The sequence below is a fragment of the Neofelis nebulosa genome, chromosome 6 (genome assembly GCF_028018385.1).
Source record: "Neofelis nebulosa isolate mNeoNeb1 chromosome 6, mNeoNeb1.pri, whole genome shotgun sequence".
Taxonomy (NCBI): domain Eukaryota; kingdom Metazoa; phylum Chordata; class Mammalia; order Carnivora; family Felidae; genus Neofelis; species Neofelis nebulosa.
Window position 1 is genome coordinate 74,042,148 of NC_080787.1, and position 25,691 is coordinate 74,067,838.

Sequence of the window (25,691 nt, forward strand, 5' to 3'; positions counted from 1 at the left end):
GGATATCTTTTACTGAAATTCCTCTAGGAAATTTAGGCAAAACACATTGCAACTTCAGTGTCAACAAAATACTATTTCTGTCAGTGAGTCACATGTATCTACATACTTATTTTCTTACCTATTCAAAATAATCCAGTAAAACATGATTCACTTTTTCATATATACCAACATTAGAATGTCTATGTGTGTATCACTGCAGAAAAAGGCAGAAAAGCCAGAAAGGCCTTTCTTAGTTGAGATGGGATGCAGCCAAAATAAACTGACAAAACCTTTCTACATAACATGGCATGGGCAGAGAATATGCGTCACATGGAAGAAGCAGGGCTTTGCAGGGACACGATAAAGGGATCCAATTCCAGTTTCATTCCCTATCCAGGTAACCTTGTCCAACTCGTTCACTCCTTTGATCTCAGGTTGCACACATGTAACACAAAGATGACATCATCTATTTTGAAAGTTATCCCGGAAATTAAACAAAACAACATTTGTATCGGGAAATAAACTCAATGAGATCTTGCTTAACAAACAGTACTGTTTTTTACCTAGCCCCTTTTCTTATTCCTGCTAGATGATTCAGAGGAATGAGAGGCAGATTTTTCCAAAAATTATTTTCTTCAAAACCTCCCTTTTCTTCAAATTATTTTTTTATTAAAGTTTTTTACTAATTTATTTTGAGAGAGAGAGGGAGAGATACAGCGAGCACAAGTGGGGGAGGGTCAGAGAGGAGAGAAGAATCCCAATCAGGCTCTCCACCATCAGCACAGAGCCCAGTGCAGGGCTTGAACTCCGAACTGTGGGATCATGACCTAAGCTGAGATCGAGAGTTGGACACTTAACCTACCATGTTAAGGCACCCCCAAATTTTGTAAAGTCATGTTTTTATTGATAGTATAGGCAAGTATAAGAACAGACATTGAAAGGAAAATTATCAGGATAGCATGAATCAGAAACATGATAATGGGAAGCTTAGAGACTAGAAAAGACAAAAGCCTTTATCCAAGGCTGTCCCTAACCTTCTGTCTCTTGAAGGTTTTTGTAAAAGGAGAAAGTCCTGTAACTACTTTATAATTTTGGTATTTTTCCTACAATTTAGACATTTTATCATTAATGGGTAGTTAATAACTATTTCTACCTGCCAATTAACAATAAATCCATTGCACAGTTTGAATGTCTGTACCCTGACAGCATGAGTGCTCATAATATAAAATGCAAATTAAAAGTTAAAAGTCAGTACTCTTCACTTACCACATTGGCAAAAATCAGAAAGTTTGATAACATGCTGTGTTTGCAAAGGTTGATGTAAACCAAAATTGGTACAACATAGGGAAGACAACTTGGTAACAGTCAGCAAAATCTGAAATGCATCCTTCTTGACTCAGCAATACCATTTCTAGCAATTTATTGTGTAAATATTCTCTTATGTGCAAAACAAAGTGTGTTCCAATGTACAGCACCATTGATTATAATAAAAGCCTAAAAACAGCCTAAATTGTTATTATTTAAGAACTATTTAAATAGTTTAGTACATCTATAAGGTAGAGTAATATTTATAATTAACTGTATACCATTTATAATAATACTAGTCTTCCAGATACATTATAAAGTAAAAAAGCAAGTTAAAGAATATTGAAAAATATAAAATGTATCTACATCCAATAGGCATAGATTATCATCTCTGGAAAGACATCTAAGAACCTGACAGCAGTTGCCTTCAGGGAGGTATATAGTGACTAAGAAGGCCTTACAATTCCCTTAGCTTGACTACACCTTAGACAAGCTAATTCGTGACTCTAGACCCCTGACAACATTTTTCATAAAGCACTTACTTTAGAAAACTTATACTTGTAAATTCTTTATCCCTTTGAGAAGTAAATCTTTTAAAATGTCCTTTGCCTCTTTTTTAACCCAGAACCATCTTTCTCAAGGACCTGGGAGCCATCTCTTTGATATGTAACCATCAAGGAAGACAGCCCCTATCTCCCAGTTTCTATGGGAAGGTAGGAGACTAATACCTAGGGAGGTGACTTGCTCTGAGTTATGAAACTACTTCCTGTCATAAAGAAAAAGTTTAATTTTCCCTTGGGTAAGGTAAATTAGCAAATACAGGTGACCTATGATTTCTCCAGCCCAGATCCAAAAAACTCTCCTACTCCCCTCCCTGCTCCCCGCCTTTTTTTTTTTAGTAGAATTGGGCTCAGACAGAGTTTTGGTATCTCTCCCTGTTGCAATAGCCTTGAATGAAGTCTTTGTTGCATGTTTATCAGCTGCAATTTTTGCTTTGACATTGGGATATAGGGTAACCTGATCAAGAGGGAGACTTACTTTCCACTTCAATATCTTTTTGTATATTTTTACATTTTTTCATAAGCATGGATTACCTACCTATTCAAAATGTTTCAATTAAACAACCTAACAAAATCCTTAGTGCAGTCTACAACCTCTGGAAATATAGGCTAAGTTATCCTGAAGAGATTCATCCAGCCACCTTCGGTTTTGAGATACTACGCAAAATATTTCAATGGGAAAATAATATTTCCAATTAAACAATGTGAACTGAAACTAAAATGGGAACATGTCCTTAATTCCCTCAAATAGTGTTCTTAATACAGAGAAAATGTTTTAGTTTAGTTGCATGAAAATTACAATGAGCTCTTCAATGAGAACTTAATATTTTCCAGAGATGCTACATAGACAATTATTCCTATTTGGGTCACCCTAAGCTCAATATATATTTTAACTATTGAAGCCTTCAAGCTACAGGTGTACATTCAATCAAGCCATTTACTTTGTGATGATTTGCATTCAAAGCAAAATAAGAAGGGATAAAGATTCATATTTACGAAGTCAATATAATCCATTTTTCAGAGACATATTCTGAAACATACAGTAAGAAAAAAAGTCCTCAGTTTTTATGGTCAGTTATGCTAGTCATGGTTTAAAAGTCCTTGGGGTGCCTGGGTGGCTCAGTCAGTTAAATTTCTGACTTCAGCTCAGGTCATGATCTCATGGTTGGTGGGTTTGAGTCCTGCATCAGGCTCTGTGCTGACAGCTCAGAGCCTAGAGCCTGCCTTGGAATCTGTGTCTCCCTCTCTCTCTGTCCCTCTCCTGCCTGTGTTCTGTCTCTGTCTCTCAAAATAAATAAATGTTAAAATTTTTTTGAAAAAGTCAGGTCCCTCTTTAAGAGGTAAACTTCAAACTCAGAGAACTTAGTAAGCAATTAGTTTGTCAATATTGAGGTTGTTATGTGAGAGTATTTTAACACTACTCTCATTGGAAAATGGCTTTTTCCTTGACTCTATATTATCATCATCTGTGCTGTGGTGTATTATTTTTTCCTTCCCATTATAGCTAATTTTGTTTTTTAAAAAAGAAAGGGTATAGGATAATTGAAAAAGACTTTTAAGTATAATTTAAGATAAGGGAAGAGACAGATGCCCTTTAAATATAATATAACCTTTAATGTTTGATGTGCATACCTTGGAAACCCTTCACAGTGAGAGACGGTTGATTTTTTTCACTGTCTGGAATTGACTAAAACTGAAAGCAAGCTGCCAACTGGAATCTGCACTACCTCTGGGGCTTCATCCTTTACAACTTCCTCTGAATCCATCCTATATAAAGCATGTTCCATGGATTAACAGCATTGGAATTACCTGGGAGCTTGTTAAAGAAGAAGAACTCAGGCCCACCCCAAAATTCTTAATCAAAATCTGCACTTTAAACAAAATTTCCAGGTGATTTGTATGCACATTCAAGAATGAGAAGTAATACTCTAGATCTGAATGTCCTCTCCCCTCCTACTCAGCAAAGATTAGCTGTGATAGAGGCTTAAAGAGTTCTTAGACCAAAGAGGAAAAGATCCTATGGTCTCCCTGCCCACAGCTTCTCCCTTCTATTCTTACTGGCATGCCACTACCAAAATGGTCTTCCCAAAATATTGTTTGTGATATGTTCCTCATAAAAACTACAATAACATACTCATTTGCAGTATTTTTTCAACTTACAAAGTGCTTTCAGGTAATTTGAGTTTTCATGCTGGACCATTACCCTGCCCTAACTTTCAATGATTCCTAATTGAATATTAAAGAAAATCCAATCTTCTGACCCAATCTGGCCCCACTGACCCCTCCTACCAACTATCTCAAAACCAACCCTTTAATTTGGCCTCACAACCCAGATGTACCCAGCTGGACTTCCTTGTTCACACATGTCTCTTTCTAAGAAATCAACACCATTCCAATTTCTTGAAATGCAGCTGAAAATCTAAAATAGCACCTTAATAGTTCCTTTAGAACTAGTAAAATTTCTGGTCCTTTCCTTAACATGTAAACCTCAAATTCAGAGAAATTAATAGGTAATTAGTTTGTCACTATTAATAAGTAATTGATTTGTCAATATTAAGACTAAGTTGTCTTAGTCTCTCAGCCACTATAACAAAATACCACAGACTGAGTTGTTTGTAAACAACAGAAAATTCTTTCTCATAGTTGTGGAGGTTGGAAGTCCAAGAAAAGAAAAGTCCAAGAAAAGACTTCTTATTGTAACTTCACATGGTGAAAGAAGCTAGGGAGCTCCGTGGAGCCTCATTTGTAAGGGCATTAATATCACTCATGAGGGCTTTTCCTTCATGACCTAATCAACTCCCAAAGACTTCCACTTCTTAATTCCATCACCTTTGGGGTTTAAGATTTCAACAAATAAATGTGGGGGGGGGGGCACAAACATTCAGATGATAGAAAATACCAAATAAATTAATTATAAAATATTTGAAAAAGGCATTTACCATTCCTTGTGATCATGACTGTTGCCTGCTACTTATAAGCCAAATGTAAAATGGACAGAACGAAAACACTACAATATAAACAGAAAATGGAAACAAAATTAAAAATTATTAAAATAGTAAAAAATAGGCAAAAGGCAGCATGCCTTGGGTGTGTCAGTCAGTTGAGTGTCTGACTCTTGATTTGGACTCAGGTCATGATCTTATGGTTTATGGAATCAAGCCCTGTGTCAAGCTCTGTGCTGATAGTGCAAACCTGCTTTGGATTCTCTCTCTCCCTCTCTCTCTGCCCCTCACCCACTCATTCTCTCTCCCTCTCTCTCTCTCTCTCAAAATAAATTAATGAACTTAAAAAAAAAAATAAAACATAAATAAAATTACATAATTAGCTTAAATGCTGGGGAGAAGAAATAAAAGTATAGTTTTTGTATGCAATTGAAGTTAAATGGCTAAAAATAGACTTAAAATAGATTAAAGTAGACTTTTACAACTGTGAGATGTTTTATGTAAGCCTTATGATAACTACAAAAAAGAAACCTTGAATAGATGCACAACTATAACAAGAAAGGAATCAAAGCATACCACTACTAAAAAAATCAAGAAATAAATCACAAAGGAAGACAGCAAAAAGAAAAGAGAAATTACAAACAGAAAATGACAATAGTGTACCCTTACCTATCAATAATTTGTTTAAATGTAAATGGATTGAGTTCTCCAGTCAAAAGACATGGAGTGGCTAAATGGATTAAAAAACAGTAGGCAACAACATGCTACTAACATGAAACTCACTTTAAGGACACTCATGGACTGAAAGTAAAAGGATGCAGAAAGATATTCCATGCAAATGGGAACCAAAAGAGAACAGAGTAGGCTATACTTCCATCAGACAAAATAGACTTTCAGTCAAAATTGAACAAAAGAGACAAAAAGAAGTTCACTATATTATAAAGGGCCAATTCATCAAGATGATATAACAGTTGTAAATATACATGCACCCAACAATGGAGCATGTAAACATATTAAGCAAACATTATCAGAACTAAAGAAAAAATAGATAGCAGTAACAGAAGGGGGCTTTAATACAAACTTGCATCAATGGATAGATCTTACAGACAGAAAAGCAATTAAAAAAAAACAGCAGACTTGAATAACACTGTAAACTATATTGGCCTAACAGATATCTACAAAACATTCCATCCAAAATCATTAGAATATACATTCTTCTCAAGCACACATGGGATGTTATCCAGGATAAATCACATCCTGGGTCACAAAACAAGTCTTAATAATTTAAGAAAATTGAAATCATATCAAGTATCTTTTCTGATCACAATGGTATAAAACTACAAATCAACTATAAAAAGGAAAACTGAAAAATTCACAAAAATGTATGGAGATTAAACATGTTACTGAATAACCAGTGGATCAAAGAAGAAATTTTAAAAATTCCTAAAATATCTTGAGACAAATGAAAATGGAAATACAGTACACTAAATTTATGGGATGCAGCAAAAGCAGTTCTAAGAAGACTGTTCATAGCTGTAACTGCCTACATCCGTTCCGTTCCCTTCCCTTCCCTTCCGTTCCCTTCCATTCCCTTCTGTTCCCTTCCCTTCCTTCAGGAGCTCATAATCTCTTGATCTTTCCTGTGTCTGTCTGTGGTACTGCAGGTTCTCTACAGATGTCTCAAGCTGTCTTGCTTTCTTGTTCTCTGTAGCCTGAAGACTTCTAGAGTATGCCAGATCCCATCAGTACTCCAAGTGAGGCAAGACAGAAAGCAATCCTTTGGGAAGCCCCCACAAATCTAGAAGGTTTGATGCATGCATCACTGTCCCCTTTCCCATGAGGAAGAAGTCACCAAACTATATCATTTTTTGTCTGCTATCACATGGGTTCTCTGGAGTAGCAGCAAAATACCCAACTATCTTTTGTTTTTATCAGCTCCTAGCCATCTAGGTCATGCCAGGTTCCAAGAGCATTCCAAGATAGGTGAGGCAGAAAACAGTCCCCCAGTTGGCCCCCCAAAATCTGGAATGTTGGACACATAATCCAACTCTCCCTCCTGTGGGAGAAGTCATGAGTTGGGGGTTTTCTCCTACTTGTTCAATGCTGAATTGGGGAGAACTACAGCAAGTGAATGTGTGCTCAAAGGCACAAACCTTTGTTTTCAGTGACCCCCAATTTGCCCTTTTCTATCAGCACTTAGATTTAGGCAAGATAAACATCAGTCCCTGAGTAGCCCCCCGGAAAGTTTACAAGTTTGGTATATGTTCTAGTCTTCAGGAAAATGCTAGAAGCTGAGAGTGCTCTCAGGGTAACACTGCACTGAACTGGGGACAGGGATTATGGCAACTGATCACCAAGAATTTTCCTACTGGCTTTGATGTAGCTGGTTTTGTGTTCAGATGGAGTGTAAGAGCCTCTTAACTGGTAACTATACTTCTCACGATGGGAATTTGTCTGTCTATTGTTATTGAATCCTTGTTTCCATGGGAGGAAGGAGAAACTGGAACCATGTTGCTGACATTACTACCCTAATATATTCTGTTATTATTCTACCTTTTAGACGTGTTAACTGAATGTGAGGAGCTAGGACACTCCTCAGGCCACTTGGGCTAATGGGCTGATTGCTAGAGCAGAGATTAAACCTAGGTCTTTGATTCCTAAGCTTTTACTCTCAAACCACTATGAACCACCATCACCATATACAGGGATGTATAAGAGGAAAAGACATGATTATAAAATTTATTTTAAAAAATAATTATTCAAATCATATCAAGGATGGAAAGGAAGGCAATGTTTGAGATTTCTCTAACCTTCCTCCATGACTTAGTACTCTCTTGCCTAGACTTGCCAATTATCAAAATTACAATAATTACTGGTCTATTTTTTAAACCACCTTTAATAAGCACAGCTCAAGGAAAAGTAATAACTTCAATGTTATTTTCAGTATGGGGCCAAGGTTATTTTAAAATTATACTATTCACATATTCTTAAGAAAGGCTTCTTGCTTTGGAAATTATGACTGGAAAATATGAACCAAAATGTATCTTCCATCTGTTACTGCTAAGAGAAGATAGAACTATACCTCATTTCTCTCTGATGAGTGTCTTAATGACTGACAGGAAGCTCTATTGTTTATACACTACAACTCAAATTCATTTTTTAAAAGACTACCTGATGAGCCATTAGGATCAGAAAAATCTGAAAAATATATTACTTGCTGGAACAGATCATTAGATTCAGAGTGGTCTCCTGATATAGTCTCTTTCCTTAATTCAGGACAATGATTCTATTTTTTTTCCACATGTTGTCTATGGAGCAAAATAAGGATAAATTATCTTATTTCAAATATCTCTAAGAATTTGAATGTAGCAATGTCACCACATTATCAGAATCATATGGAAGAATCATAGAAAATTTAAAAATATGCCAGAATGTATAGACAAAACAATTTTCTAACATATGTAATATTTAGAATTCATTTCAAATATATTTTAAACATTAAATTTTAATATTTTATTTTAAAATATTTTATCAGTGGATTTACTCAGTGTTTTTCCTACAGTAAAAGAAAATTTATAAAAACCAAGATAAATGGACAGTAAATGCTCATATCTTCATGCAAGATACATCTCAAATTTATTTGGCATTTTGAGTAGAATACAAAAATGGAAAATATTTCCTATAAAGTGAAAATTTTAATAAATCTGATAATAATTAAGAATTCACTTACTCATTAACCTCAACCATCTAATCAGTACACATTTCATTGCCACATATAGTTCAAAGTTCCTCTTTTTTAAAGTTCTGATACCTAATATATCACTTTGATTATGCTCCACATTACAATTTTTTAAATACTAGAAGGCCTTGTTAGCAACATAGATCCCTGAGACCACTGTAAGAGGTATTGTGTCTTAGTCTTAAAGGACAATCCAGGGACCAATTTTCATAAATTCAACATATACTTATTGAGCGTTTGCTATGTACCAGGCACTATTCGAAGCTTTTGGGGACACAGAAGTGAAAAAACAAACTAAGATCATGCTCTCATGGAGTTTACCTTCTAGAAGGGGAAGGTATACAATAAACAACATAAGAACAAAAAAACTTAATAGAGAATATGTCAATAATAAGTCTTATATAAGAATTCAACCAGGGTAAAGGGGTTGAGGGGGTCAGAGGGAATCCTTCCTGATAAGGAAACATGGGAGTAGAGTTACAAAGGATGTGAAGGAGTGAGCTACACAGACCTCCAGAGGAAGAATATTACAGATAGGAAATGGAGAAAGTCCATAGACACTGAGATGAGTTACGACTGACCTTTTCATAGGGAGTAGGAGTGAGTTAAGAGAGGTTTTAGGGGCTACACCATGTACATTTTTGAGATCATAGTAAAGACTTCAGATTTTAATGTGAGTAAGAAGCAGATGAAAAATTTTGGCAGACAAAAATTTTGAAAAATTTCCTCCTTTTCCAAGAGTGGTGACAAGGATGCCATTGGAAACTACTGCAATAATCCAGACAAATGTTAATGGTGGCATGGACTAAGGTCCATTTCAGATATATATAGAGGGTAGAGCAGAAAGGATTTGCAAGGATGCCAGAAAAAAAAAAGAGGGAGTTAAAGATTACACTAAGGTTTCTGGTAAAGGCATCTGTAAATATAAGTTGTCATGTGGTGACATTGGTAGACTATAGAAAGAGCTAATGTATATTTTAGAGGGAAAGCATTGGAAGCAGAAGTATTATTTTTCAATTTAAGTTTGAGGAGATACTTTTAAATGTTCACATATGAATGACAAATAGGCATTTCATGATCTGACTGCTATTCAAGAAAGACATCAAATTAGAGATAAATATACTGGATTCATCAGCATATTACTGGTGTTTAAAGCACCATTAAGAGGTCAGGAAGATAATAAAGTAGCCAAGGAGGTTAGAGACAAACAAGGATAGTGTGTGTCCTGGAATCCAAGTAAAGAAAGAGTTTCAAGGATGAAGTTGTGATTGTTTGAGCCAAATGCTGCTGATAGGTAATCTAGGATAAGAACTTGGAAAAGATTTACCAGATTTGGTAACTTGGAGGCCATTGAAAAACTCCACAAGAGTAGTTTCAATGGAATGGTTGAGACAACATTCTGAGTAGAGTAGGTTCAAAAGAGAATAGGAGGGGAAGCAGTAGAGGCAATCAGTATGGATAACTCTTCAGGGTGGTTTCAATTTAAATGGATCTGAGAAATGAGATAAGTACATGGGCTAAGACATGAGATCTAAAAGGGTAGGTGGTTTGTAAATATTTCATTGGGAATGATCTAGTCGGGTAGGGGAAAGTAAAGATGAGAGGAGAGAAAGGAGAATGGTAGGAGCAATGTAGGTTAGAGAAGATGGGCACCAGTGTACAGAAAAGGGGTGAGCCTTAGATGGAGCACAGTTCATTCATATTTAAAAGACTGAAGGCAGAGCTTGAGAGCACAAATTATATAAGTGCATGTAGTTTTGGTTTTAGAAGATGAAACTTTTCTTTCCTGCCTTTTTTTTTCTTTGTAAAATAACAAAGTTATTAACTGAGAGTGAAGAGGTGAAAGTGGAGTTGGAGACTTGATGAAAGAAGAGAAGGTACAGACTAATTGTCTAGAAAAGTGGAAAAGTGGGGCGCCTGGGTGGCGCAGTCGGTTAAGCGTCCGACTTCAGCCAGGTCATGATCTCGCGGTCCGTGAGTTCGAGCCCCGCGTCGGGCTCTGGGCTGATGGCTCGGAGCCTGGAGCCTGTTTCCGATTCTGTGTCTCCCTCTCTCTCTGCCCCTCCCCCGTTCATGCTCTGTCTCTCTCTCTGTCCCAAAAATAAATAAAAAACGTTGAAAAAAAAATTTTTTTAAAAAAAAGAAAAGTGGAAAAGTGAATTGATTAGGGAAAAGTGGTAGGATTTCTAGGCAGCACTAAGGACCTCTTTATAGTTAGTCATAAATTTTATCAATTTTTTCCCCAGCCATGTTGAGTTTGTGTGATGACACAGAGAATGTCAGGCGGAGACAGAAACAGAGGTTGTATGATTCATCTACAAGCCAAGGAATACCAAAGGTTGCCAGCCCTCACAAGAAACTGAGAAGCACATAATGGATTCTCTCTCATAGTCCTCAGAAGAACCAACTCTGCCAACAATGTGATTTTGGACTTCTAGCTTTCAGAATTGTGAGAAAATTACTTTCTGTTCTTTTAGGCCACCCAGCTTGTGATACTTTGCTATGGCAGCCTCGTGAAATATAGGTGGTAAGGACAAACATCAGTGAATTCACAAATTTGGATTGGATTTTTCTCTGAACATATGAATTTTCACTTGCAGGTACAAAATTTTGCTCATCAAGTGCTTATCCTAAATGCAGCCCGAAGAATGCCCCAATCATCTTAAGAGAACTATTATTTGTAAATTCAAATTTCACTGTGTGCTTTCTCTTTTGGATCTTTTCATAACAATGTATTATAAAGCATCATTCCCATCCCTGAAGTACCTCACTGCAAACACTTTTTTATTCTTCTTATTCTCACTGTTTGCCTCCTGTCTTCTCACTGTTTACTTCCTGTCTTCAAATCTGTTTTCTATACTTGATGAAGCATTTCCTTACACGACTTTTAAAAAACTAAAATGATTCAATTAATAAAATATGATCATGCATTTACATAAGAGCATTAAACTTATGTATGCATTACCAGTAGAATTCATATGCTATTAAAATAAAGTTACTGAGGCTAATAATCTAATAGAGATGAAAAATTTCTATTAAAAACACATAATTCAAAGTGATACTCTAAAATCCAGAGTGCAAATTCTAATTAGCATCCTGTAATTCTGCTACAAAATCATTGGCTTATTAAATTCAGATATCAGCTTCATCTTGCTAACAATTCATGCAATAAATTCTGAGAAGCAAGATGTATAAATTCAGGCTGATATATCCTCTATTTTTCTAGCATATATGCATATATCTATCACATATGTTAGATAGCATATATCTAACACAAAATCAACATATGTGAAAGTCTCACTTAGCTGATAAATGACAATTTTCATGTTGCAAATATTCATTGAAGAGGTGTGACTATGGCCTTGCATCTAAAATTTGACTTTGATGATTGTGCTCCATATTTAATAACCATCAAATTTAAATGAAGGCAAATTTTACTCAACACAATGAAAAGAACCCAACTTCTAATATTCTCTAATGACTATGTTATAGTAAGTACTATTTTCAGTTTGTAAATACTAAGATCTCTTCTTTTTTCTGCAGGACTCTTAGACCTAATTATTTTCTTAGAGACTAATACTATTCTATAACAGTATTTTTAAAAAAGTTATCAAGTTTAGTCAATGAGCTCTAACTTAATCATCTGGTTTTACCAAAAGATAAAAAGATTATCTTTAATTTTAATTATAACAAAGTACATTATAACAATAACAAAATCTACATGAAGTGACTATTTAACTAACATGGTAATTCATATTTATAACAAAACATCTCTATCCATCTTCTATTAAAAAGGAATACTATTCAGTGATGAAAAAAATGAAATCTTGCCATTTGCAACAACACGGTTGGAACTAGAGGGTATTATGCTCAGTGAAATAAGTCAGCCAGAGAAAGACAGATACATGATTTCACTCATAAATGGAATTTGAGAAACTTAACAGAAGATCATAGGGGAAGGGAAGGAAAAATAAGTTACAAACAGAAAGGGAGGCAAACCATAAAAGGCTCTTAAATACAGAAAACAAACTGAGGGTTGATGGGGAAAGGGGTTAAGGGGATGAGGGAGGTGGCTGATGGCCATTGAGGAGGACACTTGTTGGGGTGAGCACTGGGTGTTGTATGTAAGTGATGAATCACGGGAACCTACTCCTGAAGCCAAGGCTACACTGTATGTTAGCTAACTTGACAATAATTTTTTTAAAAAGGGGGGGGGGAGTTTATGAGCACATGATAGTGGGTGAAGAAGAGAAAGAAGTAATTTTCAAGATTTACTATTTCAATGGAAAGTAGCCCTTGAGTAACCCAAACTAACAATCAGTTAAAATTACTTCTCTAGTTGTATTCAGCAAACAAGTGCAACTGAAGATTAAATTTACAACTTTTTATCAAGTTCTTCCTGAATGATTTGTCTTAAATATTCTTCTCTGTATATAATTAACAAAAGCATAACTATTCTGGAGATTTGTCAGATAGTCAGTATTATAATCCTGCAAAATATAAAGGAATTTAGATAGGAACACTTTGCATTAATGACATGAGTTATTGAAAGAGAAAGAATCTCCTCTTCAGGGGACAGTTTTAAGACAGTGCATATTCTATTTAACTTGAGAGTGAAATCCTAAAAATTCTTAATAACTTCTGAAGATTTTTTTCAACCTTGTAATAATCTCCAATAATTTTTACCTATAGTTATATATAGCAGAGAAAGTTATGTCATTTAATAGCTTATTAAAACCAAAATTTGAGCACTTACATGATTACATAGATAATAATTATACCAACTTTCCAAAAATTGCAATATATCAAACCACATATTTAGGGAAATAATGCTTCTTTTCAAGTATTTGACCCCTCACCCTCTTATTCCCCAAATTTGCAGAGATACACATGACATACAAAAAATTGCACATAATTAATGTATACAACTTGGTGGATTTGAGCATATGTATGCACTTATATTACTATCACCATAATAAAATAAGATACCCATCAACTCCAAGTTTCCTTGTGCCATTTTGTTTTGTTTTGCTAAGAACACTTAGTATGATACCTGTCCTTTAAAAATTTTAAGTGTACGGGGCACCTTGGTGACTCAGTCAGTTAAGCGTCCGACTTCAGCTCAGGGCATGATCTCACTGCTCATGAGTCGGAGCCCCGTGTCCAGCTCTGTGTTGACAGTTCCAAGCCTGGAGTCTGCTTCAGATTCTGTCTCCATCTCTCTGCCCCTTCCCTGCTCATGCTCTGTCTGTCTCTCTCTCAAATATAAAATAAAAAACATTTTAAGTGTATAATACCTTATTGTTAATTATGGGTACTTTATTGTACAGCAGATCTCTGGAACGTACTCATGTTGTATAACTGTAACTTTATACCCATTTAACAACAATTCTTCAATACCTCTCCCTGCCATCTTTGAGTAACTACCATTGTATTGTTTACTTCTATATGGTTGGCCATTATAGATGCCTCATTTAAGAGCAATAATGCAGTATTTACCCTTGTGTGACTGATGTAATTCACTTAGCACAATGTCTTCCAGGTCCATCAATGTTATTGTAAATGGTAGGATTTCCTTCTTTTTAAAGGCGGAATAAATTTTAGTGTGTGTATATACCACATTTTCTTTATGCATGCATCTTGTCAATTGACATTTGAGTGGTTTTTATATCCTAGATACTATGAATGATGCTGTAATGAACATGAAGTTTCAAAAACTTCTCTAAGATCCTGATTTCAATTCTTTTGGGGATTTACCCAGAAGTGGCATTGCTGGATCATATTCTGGTTCTATTGTTAATTTTTGAGGAACTGCCATACTGTTTTCCATAGTGGCTGTACCATTTGACACTAGAACCTGGAACTTCCAATTTCTCCAAAACATCATCAATACTTTTTTTTTTTTCTCTTTGAAAATAACCATCCTAACAGATGTGTGGGGATATCTTTTGATTTGCATTTTCCTGACATTTAGTAATGTTGAGAATATTTTCATATACCTGTTGGCCTTTTGTATGTCTTCTTTGTAGAAGTGCCTATTCAACTCCTCTCCCCAATTTTTTAATCAAATTATTTGTTTTGAGTTTTGTTGAGGGGGGGGTTGTTTTTGTCTTTTTGTGTGTTTGGTTTTGCTTTTTTTTTTTTGCTATTGAGTTTTAGGAGTTTCTTACATATTTTGGAAATTACCCCTCTTTCAGATATTTAGCTTGCAGAGATTTTCTTTCCTTTTATAGACTGCCTTCTCATATTATTGGTTGTTTTCCTTTGCTGTGCAAAAGCTTTAAGTTTGATAGACTCTTTTCACTTAATTTTGCTTTGGTTGTTTGTACTTTTGGCATCATATCCAAAAAATCATTGTCAAAATAAACATTGAGAAGGTTTTACCTACATTTTTTCTTTTTTTTTTTTTTAAATTTTAATTCAAGTGTAGTTAACAGTGTTATATTAGTTTCAGGTGTACAATATAGTGAATCAGCAATTCCATACATTACTCAGTGCTCATCATGATCAGTGTACTCTTAGTCCCCTTCACCTATTTCACCCATCACCTCACCCATCTCCCCTCTGGTAACCCTCTGTTTGTTCTCTATAGTTAAGAATCTGTTTTTTGGTTTGTCTTTTCCCCTTTGTTCATTTGTTTTAGTACTTAAATTCCACATGAGTGAAATCATATGGTATTTTTCTTTCTTTGACTGACTTATGCTTAGTATTATACTCTCTAGATCCATCCATGTTGTTGAAAATGACTAGATTTCATTCTCTTTTATTAGCTGAGTAATATTCCATTGTATATGTATACCACATCTTCTTTATCCATTCATCTATCAATGAACACTTGGACTGCTTCCATAATTTGGCTACTGTAATTAATGCTGCAATAAACATCAGGGCACATATATCCCTTCAAATTAGTGTTTTTACATTTTTGAGTAAATATCCAGTAGTGCAATTACTGGATCATGAAAAAAAAGTAATAACAATTTTTTTAATGTTTTATTTATTTTTGAGAGAGAGAGGGAGACAGAGAGTGAACAGGGGAGGGGAAGAGAGAGAGCGAGATGCAGAATCAGAGACAGTCTCCAGGCTCCGAACACACAGAGTCTGCACAGAGTCTGACGTAGGGCTTGAACTCACAAACCGGGAGATCATGACCTGAGCTGAAGTCGGATGCTTAACCAACTGAGCCACCCAGGCACCCCTAATTTTTTGAGGAAACTTCATACTGTCTTCCATAATGGCTGCACCAGTTTGCATTCCCACCAATAGTGTACAAGGGTTCTTTTTCTCCACATCCTCACCAACACTTATGATTTCTTGTGTTTTTGATTTTAGCCCTTCTAATAGGTGAAGATGGTATCTCATTGTAGTTTTGATTTGCATTTTCCTGATGATGAGTGATGTTGGGCACCTTTTCTATGTCTGTTGGCCATCTGTATGTCTTCTTTAGAGAAATGTCTGTCCATGTCTTCTGCCATTTTTAATTGGATTATTTTGGGCGGGGGGGGGTGTTGCGTTGCATAAGTTCTTTATGTATTTTGGAGACTAACCCTTTATCAGGTATGTCATTTGCAAATATCTTTTCCCACGCTGTAAGTTGTCTTTTAGGTGTTTTTGTTTTGTTTTGCTTTGTTTCCTGTGCTGTGCAAAAGCTTTTTATTTTGATGTAGTCTCGATAGTTTATTTTTGCTTTTGTTTTCCTGGTCTCAGGAGATATGTCTAGAAAATACAGCCAATGTCAGAGAAATTACTGCCTATGCTTTCTTCAAGGATATTTATAGTTTCAGGTTTCACATTTACGTCCTTAATCCTTTGAGTTTATTTTTGTGTATGTTGTAAGAAAGCAGTCCAATTTCATTCTTTTGCAAGTAGCTGTCCAGTTTTCCTAACACCATTTATTAAAGAGACTATCTTTTTCCCAATGCATATTCTTGTCTCCTGAGTGAAAGATTATCCCTATGTTTTCTTCTAGGAGTTTTATGGTTTCATGTCTCATGTTTAAGTCTTTAATCCATTTAAAGTTCATTTTCCTTTGACCTCTGACCAGATTCTTCAGCTGTAACATCAAATAGAATTTCTCCAATGGCAGGTCAACCAAATTGGAATTTTCCAAAACACTGTAGATTAGGTAGACAGAAATCTAATTTTTTTTCATCTCTTACTTGCTGTATTAATTAGCAAATATTTTCTTGCATATAACTACTAAATAGAAGATAAATAATAGAGATTAAGTTATTTGTTCAATAAACAGTAAATAAGGCCTTTGTCTTCAGTGTAGAGTTGGATCATTTCCATGAAAAAGGCCATTAAATTTTCAAGCTATCAAGTCTCCATACCCAGTTTCCACAGTGACAGAAATATATTTCTTACTCTTGTTGGTCTCCAAACCAATTTAAAAACATAGCAAGTGTATAGGACACCAAAAATACTCCACAATTTTCTGTTACAGTTTAACCAATTTTCAGTTAACAAGAATATCAACTACTCTACATTTAGATTTTCTTGTGTTTATTTCCATTAACTGAGGAATTATATTTGTTACTCAATTAATCTTTGTACAAATTATGTTAAATGTTGGTTACAGAAATATGGAAATAAAGACCAATTCTAAATTTCATAAAGTCCACTTGTAATACATCTTGGAAACAGTTTAATGAGCTCATCGTGCTCTATTGAACTGTATCATCAATTGAAATTTGGTAGGATGAAGATTTATAATTTGAGTTGGGAAGTTTTTATATTGATCTGGGAAGTTTTTAAATTGAACCAATGGGATATATTTATGTAAAGATTTTTCTCAGTCCAGTTGTTGAATTATTTTCATATTCTGTGCATAACTTTGTATTTATGTTTTAAATAAAACCATGCTTTTAAATCTCAGAAATTTAGCTGTAGTTGTCATTATCTTACAACTCAGATAATAGTTATTATTGTCTGAGAGAGGCGGAATTATTTGATGGTTGGGTAGGGGTTGAGAAAGCTGCATGTGAAAATTATAGCATTTACATCATTTATTAGAAGACTTAAAAATAAAACTGGCCATCTAAAATCTGTACCCACTGAATATGTCATATCTAACGCTTCAAAAAGTGTTGTCTTTGTACTGGATGATTATAAAAAGACCAAAATGAAGAAAGTCTGAATGAGTACCTAAGGAAAGCATGAAAATAATGAGGGCTATATGGAAGGTTGAAGGTAGTAATGGGTCACTGGACTTCGATGAATGATCATCAACCCACAATTAATATCAAAATGGGAGTGAGTTCTATAAGGTAGATTCCTTTTACTAGGAGTTCTAACAGCTCTGTTTTCTTCGTCCAAGGGAAACCAAACAATGTTATAGTAACAAAGTTGAAAAACTAAATTGCAATTAAACAAACATATAGCAAAATACTCTGTAAAATGTGCGCCCCCCCCCTCCAACACACAAAATATTTTACAGGAAGAGAAAGTATGTAGACTTTTAAAAAATAATTAGAGTTACCAGGGAGATGATGCATTCAAGACAAACACAACACAAACCCTTGGCTTTTAAGCAAAAATGATGCCTTAAATTACACACAATCAGGGTTATTTAAAAAGAGGCCTCAAACACAGCCTTCCTTCTAGTCAAAAACTCAGAAAACTCCATCTGTTTTGCATTTGTTTTCATCTCTGGGACCAAATTGTGGACTGTTGACTCTGACTTCAGTTAGAGTTCTGATTTTTTATGTCTTAAACACTCTCCAGTTGACTTTCTTTATCTTAGCTTTCTCGTACAATTTTAGCTATAGTTTCTTTATTTATCATTTCACTGGTTGTTGTTTGGGCTGAGAACTTCCCAATTCAACTCTCGGGCCTGAGAAATCCCAACTTTACTGGATTTTGCCCCAAGACCCTGACAAAGGGAAAGGACAGATCAGAGATTTTAAAAGATTATATTTGAGAGTAGGCAACATAAAGGACACATGCATTTGGAAAGAAGACAACTCAGCAAGGGATTTCATATTTACCTACCCAACTACCAATGGGGTAACCATCTATCTTATCATCCAAACTGGGATACCATTGAGAATAAAAAGAAGCACTAACTAAACAAGATGCCAGATAGAATGTATAAACAGAAGCCTCTAGGGCAAACTGAGAATGAATGGTTACCTTAGCTTGAAATTAATCTAAGACCACACCAATGATCCCAGAAAGGAAAACCAAGATGGGGGAAGAGACTGCAGAGAGTAACCCACTGTCATTGTTAAGGAAGCCAGACATGGTTTCACATTACAACTTGACAGAATCTTAGGCATTAAAATATCTTTGGTGGTGTGCTCTTCAAAAATCTGTAAGAAGGAAGCACACTCAAAAGTTAGGGCTCAAGCTAAGAAAAATGTAATAACTTCCAAGAATGTGATCCAAGTCACTGGAGATACAGGGATCTTTGATAGATGAATTCAACCATAGATTACATGTTATAAAAATACATTTTTATAAAAGGATAACCATATCCCACATAAATCCATTATGTTTCATATAATGAAACATAAATGGAAATTTGATTTTAGAAGTTATGAGAGGCATTATTGAAAGTGGAAGACTTGTGATATTTCAAAATTTCTCCTTCACTAGTTTTTAAATTACTGATGGGCTGTGTCTACTGGTAAGACAGACAAATCATAATGTTTCCTGTAAGCCAGATGTTGAAGTAATATAGAAAAATGGATATGTCAGTAATAATTCCTAAAGCTGCAATAATGAGAGGAACTGTGTTCTTGTGATTGAAGCTTCCTGCCATTGTTGCTGATTCTATAATATCAGTAGACTGTTTTTCACTTTTCTTTTGACATTCAACTAAATCTTAAACTCGATTATAACAGTCATAAGAAAAAGCGATTTCAAATTTTGTCAAAATGGTTTTGTCTTTAAGGTTTTCTCCTAAAATAAAGGTCACATTTAGTGAAACTTAATTTTCATCAAGATAAACCATTATTAGAGATATATGTGAGGTAGAGCTTCCTTGTATTCCATGTCCCCATAATGTAATTTTAATCTTAGGTACTGAAGTGCTGGGTGACTTTGACCACAAGTGAAATTGTCAAATGTCAGTTGACCTCTTAAATAGAGGTCTGTGCTGAAGATCCAAATTTAGACATATTAGCATATCATTATTACTTAGAAGAAGTGAGGATGGACAAGACTTGACCAGGAAGTATATATATATAGAATGAATAGCAGCTTAAAAAATGGAACACCAAGGAACTAAGCAACAAAGAATGTTAACACTTAGATATCAGATACAGGAAGATAAGCTGGCAAAGGAAAGGAAAATAAATTTTCTTTTTTTAAAAATATAACTTATTGTCAAATTGGCTTCCATACAACACCCATGCTCATCCCAATAAGTGCCCTCCTCAATGCCCACCACCCACTCCCCCGCCACCCATCATCAACTTTCAGTTGTTCTCTGTATTTAAGAGTATCTTATGGTTTGCCTCTCTCCTTCTCTGTTTGTAACTTTTTTTTCCCCTTCCCCTCCTCCATGGTCTTCTGTTAAGTTTCTCAAGATCCACATATGAGTGAAAACATATGGTATCTGTCTTTCTCTGACTGACTTATTTCACTTAGCATAATACCCTCCAGTTCCATCCACATTGCTGCAAATGGCAAGATTTCATTCATTCTCATTGCCAAGTAGTATTCCATTGTATATATAAGCCACATCTTCTTTATCCATTCATCAGTTGATGGACATTTAGACTCTTTCCATAATTTCGATATTGTTGAAAGTGCTGCTATAAACATTGGGGTACATGTGCCCCTATGCATCAGCACTCCTGTATCCCTTGGGTAAATTCCTAGCAGGGCTATTACTGGGTCATGGGGTAGTTCTATTTTTAATTTTTTGAGGAACTTCCACCCTGTTTTCCAGAGCACCTGCACCAGTTTGCATTCCTACCAACAGTGCAAGAGGGTTCCCATTTCTCCACATCCTCTCCAGCATCTATAGTCTCCTGATTTGTTCATTTGAGCCACTCTGACTGGCATGAGGTGGTATCTCATTATGGTTTTGATTTGTATTTCCCTGAAAAGAAATTTTCAAAGAGAAAAGGAAAGCCAAAAGAGAAAGTATTTGCTTCAAGGAGAACAGAGTGGAAAACTGTGTCAAATGTTGTTAAACAGTCAAGAAAGCTAAGAACAGAAATGTGTTCTCTGGATTTGGCAACAGGGGATTAGTTTGTAACTAATGGCAAAAGTTCTTTCAAAGAATGATGGTAGAGAAGCCAGAGGGAGGGGAAGTGTGAAGTGAATGAAGGTTGGGGAAGTAGAAACAGATGAGTAGACAACACTTTCAAGAAGCAGGACTATGAAACCTACTGGAAAAATTGAGTGGAGAAATGGAGAAAAGAGCTGGAGAGGGTTGAAGGGGCTGAGATTCTTCTTTAAGATGATAGCTTTTGAACATATGTGTATAATAAAAATCCAGTAGAGAAAAGATGATAATACAAAGGTGATAGGAAATCTATGAAAGAGAAAAGTCTTTCTGAAAACAAGAAAGGATCAGATTTACCCAGGACACAAATGGAAGAGCAGGTCTTGGGTAGGAAAAAGGAGTTCCCTGTAATTTTAGGGGAGGACAAAGAAACTTGTGGCATCGTTACATTTGTGAGTTTGCAATTGGAACACCTTTTGGAGCTACCATTGAATGTTTTCTACTTTCTTTTTTTTTTTTTTTTTTTTTCCAACGTTTTTTATTTATTTTTGGGACAGAGAGAGACAGAGCATGAACGGGGGAGGGGCAGAGAGAGAGGGAGACACAGAATCGGAAACAGGCTCCAGGCTCCGAGACATCAGCCCAGAGCCTGACGCGGGGCTCGAACTCACGGACCGTGAGATCGTGACCTGGCTGAAGTCGGACGCTTAACCGACTGCGCCACCCAGGCGCCCCTGTTTTCTACTTTCTTAAAGGCAACAAAACAAAGTCACCTGCAGAGGTTGGTAAAAGTGAGAGAGAGTATGAGGAACAAAGAAAAAATATAAAATCACCATAAAAACCAATGAAGATTAGTGCTTAAACAAACAAAAAAACTGCAAAACAAAACAAACAAACAAACAAACAAAACAACCAATAATTCAATGAACTACTCTCTTCCCCTCATAGTCTCCAATTGACCCCTCCTTCAGCCTAGAGGTGCTGAGAAAAAAAATAAAGTGGGGAAAAAGCACATTCAGGACCTATACTGATTTGGGTCACTTAGCAGAGAATTCAGAATCCTGAGCATATGGAATGTGACCCAGGGTTGAGGCAGGAGATCACAGGTTCCAAAATGACATGACTTCTTGACTCCAACAACTCTCCAGCCCATAGGGAAAGGTAATCAGGTTCGAGTGCTCTGAAGAACAGAGCCCAGAGCAGAGCCTGCTGTGACCCAAATCCAAGGGCAATACTGACTGCAAAGTCATACATTCATTTCTAGAACATGGATCCCTAAAAGTGGAATTGCTGGGTAAAAAATAATATCATTTTTTATTTGAAAAAAAAATCCTATCAGATGCATCAAGCATTGCTGGTTATTTATATTCAACTGACAATGTATAAGAATTTGTTTTTTGTTTTTATTTTTGTTTTTTTTCCAGGGTGCCTGGGTGGCTGTCAGTTGGGCATCCGACTTCGGCTCAGGTCATGATCTCACCGTCCGTAACTTCGAGCTCTGCGTTGGGCTCTGTGCTGACAGCTCAGAGCCTGGAGCCTGCTTTGGATTCTGTGTCTCCCTCTTTCTCTGCTCCTCCCCTGCTCATGCTCTGTATATTCTCTTTTGATTGCCTATTCACATTCTTTGTCTTTCTTGAGAGAAATATTGTTTTTGTTTAGCCAATAATTCTTACTCTTTCACTTTATGTTCCATTAATTTCAGCATTTATCTTTACTGATTCTGTTCTCCAAATTTTAGTTGTACTACATTTAATGTTTCTAATTTCTTAAGGTTTGTTTCAATCTTGTTTTCAATTTTGTTTTCAATCTTTGTTTTCAATCTTGTTTTTTTAATTAAAGTTTTTATGTTTTAATGTTTATTTATTTTGAGAGAGAGAGACAGAGAGCACAAGTAAGGGAGGGAAAGTCGGGGGGTGGGGGGAGAGAGAGAGAATCCCAGTCAGGCTCTGTGCTGTCAGTGCAGAGTCTGACATGGAGCTCAATCTCACAAACCATGAGATTCTGACCTGAGCTGAAATCAAGAGTGGGACACTTAATTGACTGAGCCACCAAGGTGCCCCTTAATTAAAACTTTTAAAGTCATACATTTTAACCTAAATACAAGCATTATCTATGTTATATTGGTATTCATCAAATTATTCATATTTTCATTAATTTCTATATAACTGACATTTCATTTCAGTTGATTTTTGATCCACAGATTTAATTTTAAAGGGGTTAATGTTTTCTAATTTATTCATTCTTTGTACTAACTGAATTATTGTGACCAGAGACTATGACTTGTGAAAGTCCTACTTTGGTAATTTATCATAACGCTTTTTTGACATAGTACCTGATTAATTTTAGTAAATATTCCATTGGCAAAAGATCCAATATGGACTATGGATAGGAAATGTGTGTGTTTGGGCACAAGATACTAAATGTATACACAGCAAAAAAGTAAGCATAGAAGACTGCTATTCCAAAGAAAGGCCACTGAGGTGTAACTATAAAAATTGGGTTTGTGACAGATCAGCTTAAAAGAATAGAAAAGAACAAATAAGCAGATATCAAAGCAGCATCTAAGATTTTAGCATGTATATCCAAAAAGGAAAGAAACCTATAATCAATATACACAAACAATAGAGTTGACTGGACTTAGGAATCAAGGATTCTCCCAATGGGAAAATTAGATTTCAGAGACAGAAAACTCCCTGATAAAATACAGAGTGTAAGTCAGCAAAGCTCAAAGCAGAAAGACAGACTTATTCTGAGTTAGTAATAGGAAGCTTCTTGTATTTCTCCCATTTATAGCATAATTATTCCTAGAAAAGCTAGTAGAAAGAACATGATCTTTTTCTCATTTTTCTTATTTGAAACTATTTTTAAAATCTTTATCTTTAAAAAGTATAGTTATGTTTACTTCAATTCCAAAACTTTCAGTATGTTCCTTACCACATATGTGTAACACAAGAGTTGATATTGAACCTATTCAACAGAACAACTGTTAAACTTGAATTTTATGAGAGACAGGAAGGACCAGGAAAATTGTTCAGTTACCATATGGAACACTCTTCAATGAAAACACTCAAAGAACAGACTATAGTAACAAGAAGTTCCAAAGTTCCTAGCCTTAGGTATAGACAGACCTAGATTTCAATATCATTCTGCCAATTTGAATATTTTTCTCTATGTAGAAATCTCCTATAAATATTTGGCTAGTGACAGGAAACCTTTATCTATGGCACATATGATGAAAACATACTTCCTGCCCCTTCTCCATATAGTACATTGAGAACTCTCTCCTCCTCTCCTTTACCTCCTTCTTCTCTTCCCCTTCTCCTTCTCCAGGTCACCTTTTTTTTCCCTTTTGCTCTCCTAGACCCTTTAACTCTTCTGTAACCAATATCCTACTTGAAATCCCAAGGGAAGTTTTATTTTCAAAATTGTTCTCACAAGCTTTGACATGAATTCTAATCATAATTGGGCCAATATTAAATCACACAATTTTTTTAAATTACAAATAAAGAGAAATTCCTTTGTTCCCTTGATTCATGTATTTAATCAACATATATTTACTGAGAAATTGTGAGAGTTGGATTGCTGATAGGTCTTATATAAGTTCATAAGGATAAAAAGACTTGAACTAAAGAAGAGTAAGAAACAGAATTGAGCAAATGGTAAAAACTTAAATTTCCCAAGTCACAGGTCTTTCATCAATAATATGAGGATAAATATAAAAACTCATAGGACTACTATGAGGATTTAGTTTATTAAAATGCATCATTCTAGAAAATTCTCATTTGTCCTTCTCTTCTCTCATGCTTCCCTACACGCTGTTTCATCTGTCTATGATGCCAGTCCTTTCTTTATTATACTTTTTTCCTACATACAAAATTTTTGTTCATTTTTTAAGGCTCAGCTGAGGAATTATCAATTCAAGTAAGGTTTTGCAAATTCTCTAGGCAGGTTTAGTGTTCTATGGGTTTAACATTCTTCTAATCTACCACTCTTATAGGACTTAGTTGCACTTTCAATATCTATCACATTCCTATCTCAAGAACTGTACCTTCTTTACCTGTCTATTTCATACCATGTCTTTCATATTGCCTGGTAGGTTACCAATAAATGTTACCCGAATAAATGAATAAACAGAGCTTTGGTACTATCCATCTAGATTTTTGATGAAATATTAGACCTAATAAAAATTCAGTGAGTTTCAGATCCTGGAAGAATTGAGAAATAGTATAAAAAGGACAATTGTGGTAATAGTGAAAATGTAGATTTCAGAGATCATTATCAGAATGAGTTTGTTTTTTTTCCAAAGATTTCCCAAGTGGTATAAATGATATCTTCTTTAGAATAAGAAATTACTTCAAAGAAACTTTCTATGAATGCTTACTTGGAAGAGATTCTTAGTATTGTAGTTTCATATTTTTCATCCATGGATAGCACGGAATGAGACTCAAAGGAATGACAAGCAAAATACAAATATTGAGTGCTAAAAGCAATTAACCTAAGCACACTCTGATTCTAAGTTTACTATTATTACTTATTCAAAAAACATTTAAGTTTTAAGAAAAACTAAACAGACATTTTGCTTTGGAAGGCAGTTTTTAACCTCTGTATTCTTTTTAGCTTCTTTTGTTTTAATGTTTATTTTTGAGAGGGAGAGAGAGAGAGCACATGCACAAGTGGGGGAGGGGCAGAGAGAGAAGGAGGACAGAATCCAAAGCAGGCTCCAGGCTCTGAGCTGTCAGCACAGAGCACCACGCAGGGCTCGAACTCATGAACTGTGAGATCATGCCTGAGCTGAAGGTGGACACTTTGACTGAGCCACCCAGGTGCACCAAATTCTTTTCAGCTTCTAAAGAGCAGATGGAAATTGTGTACCGTAAAACATGTATTTTCTAGGTGACCCCTATATCGCTGTGTTTGGCTCTGAGGTTTCCTTCATCTATGATTCTGCTAACATTTTGGACATTTTGTTTATATCATGTTTTCCA

The 25,691-nt window shown here is 35.4% G+C and overlaps 1 long non-coding RNA gene across 1 annotated transcript in view; it reads right to left on the minus strand.

Moving 5' to 3' along the window:
- LOC131514463 (uncharacterized) overlaps nucleotides 1-25,691 on the minus strand; it is a 48,865-nt gene that overhangs the window by 14,640 nt on the left and 8,534 nt on the right. The gene's annotated exons all lie outside the window — the stretch shown is intronic.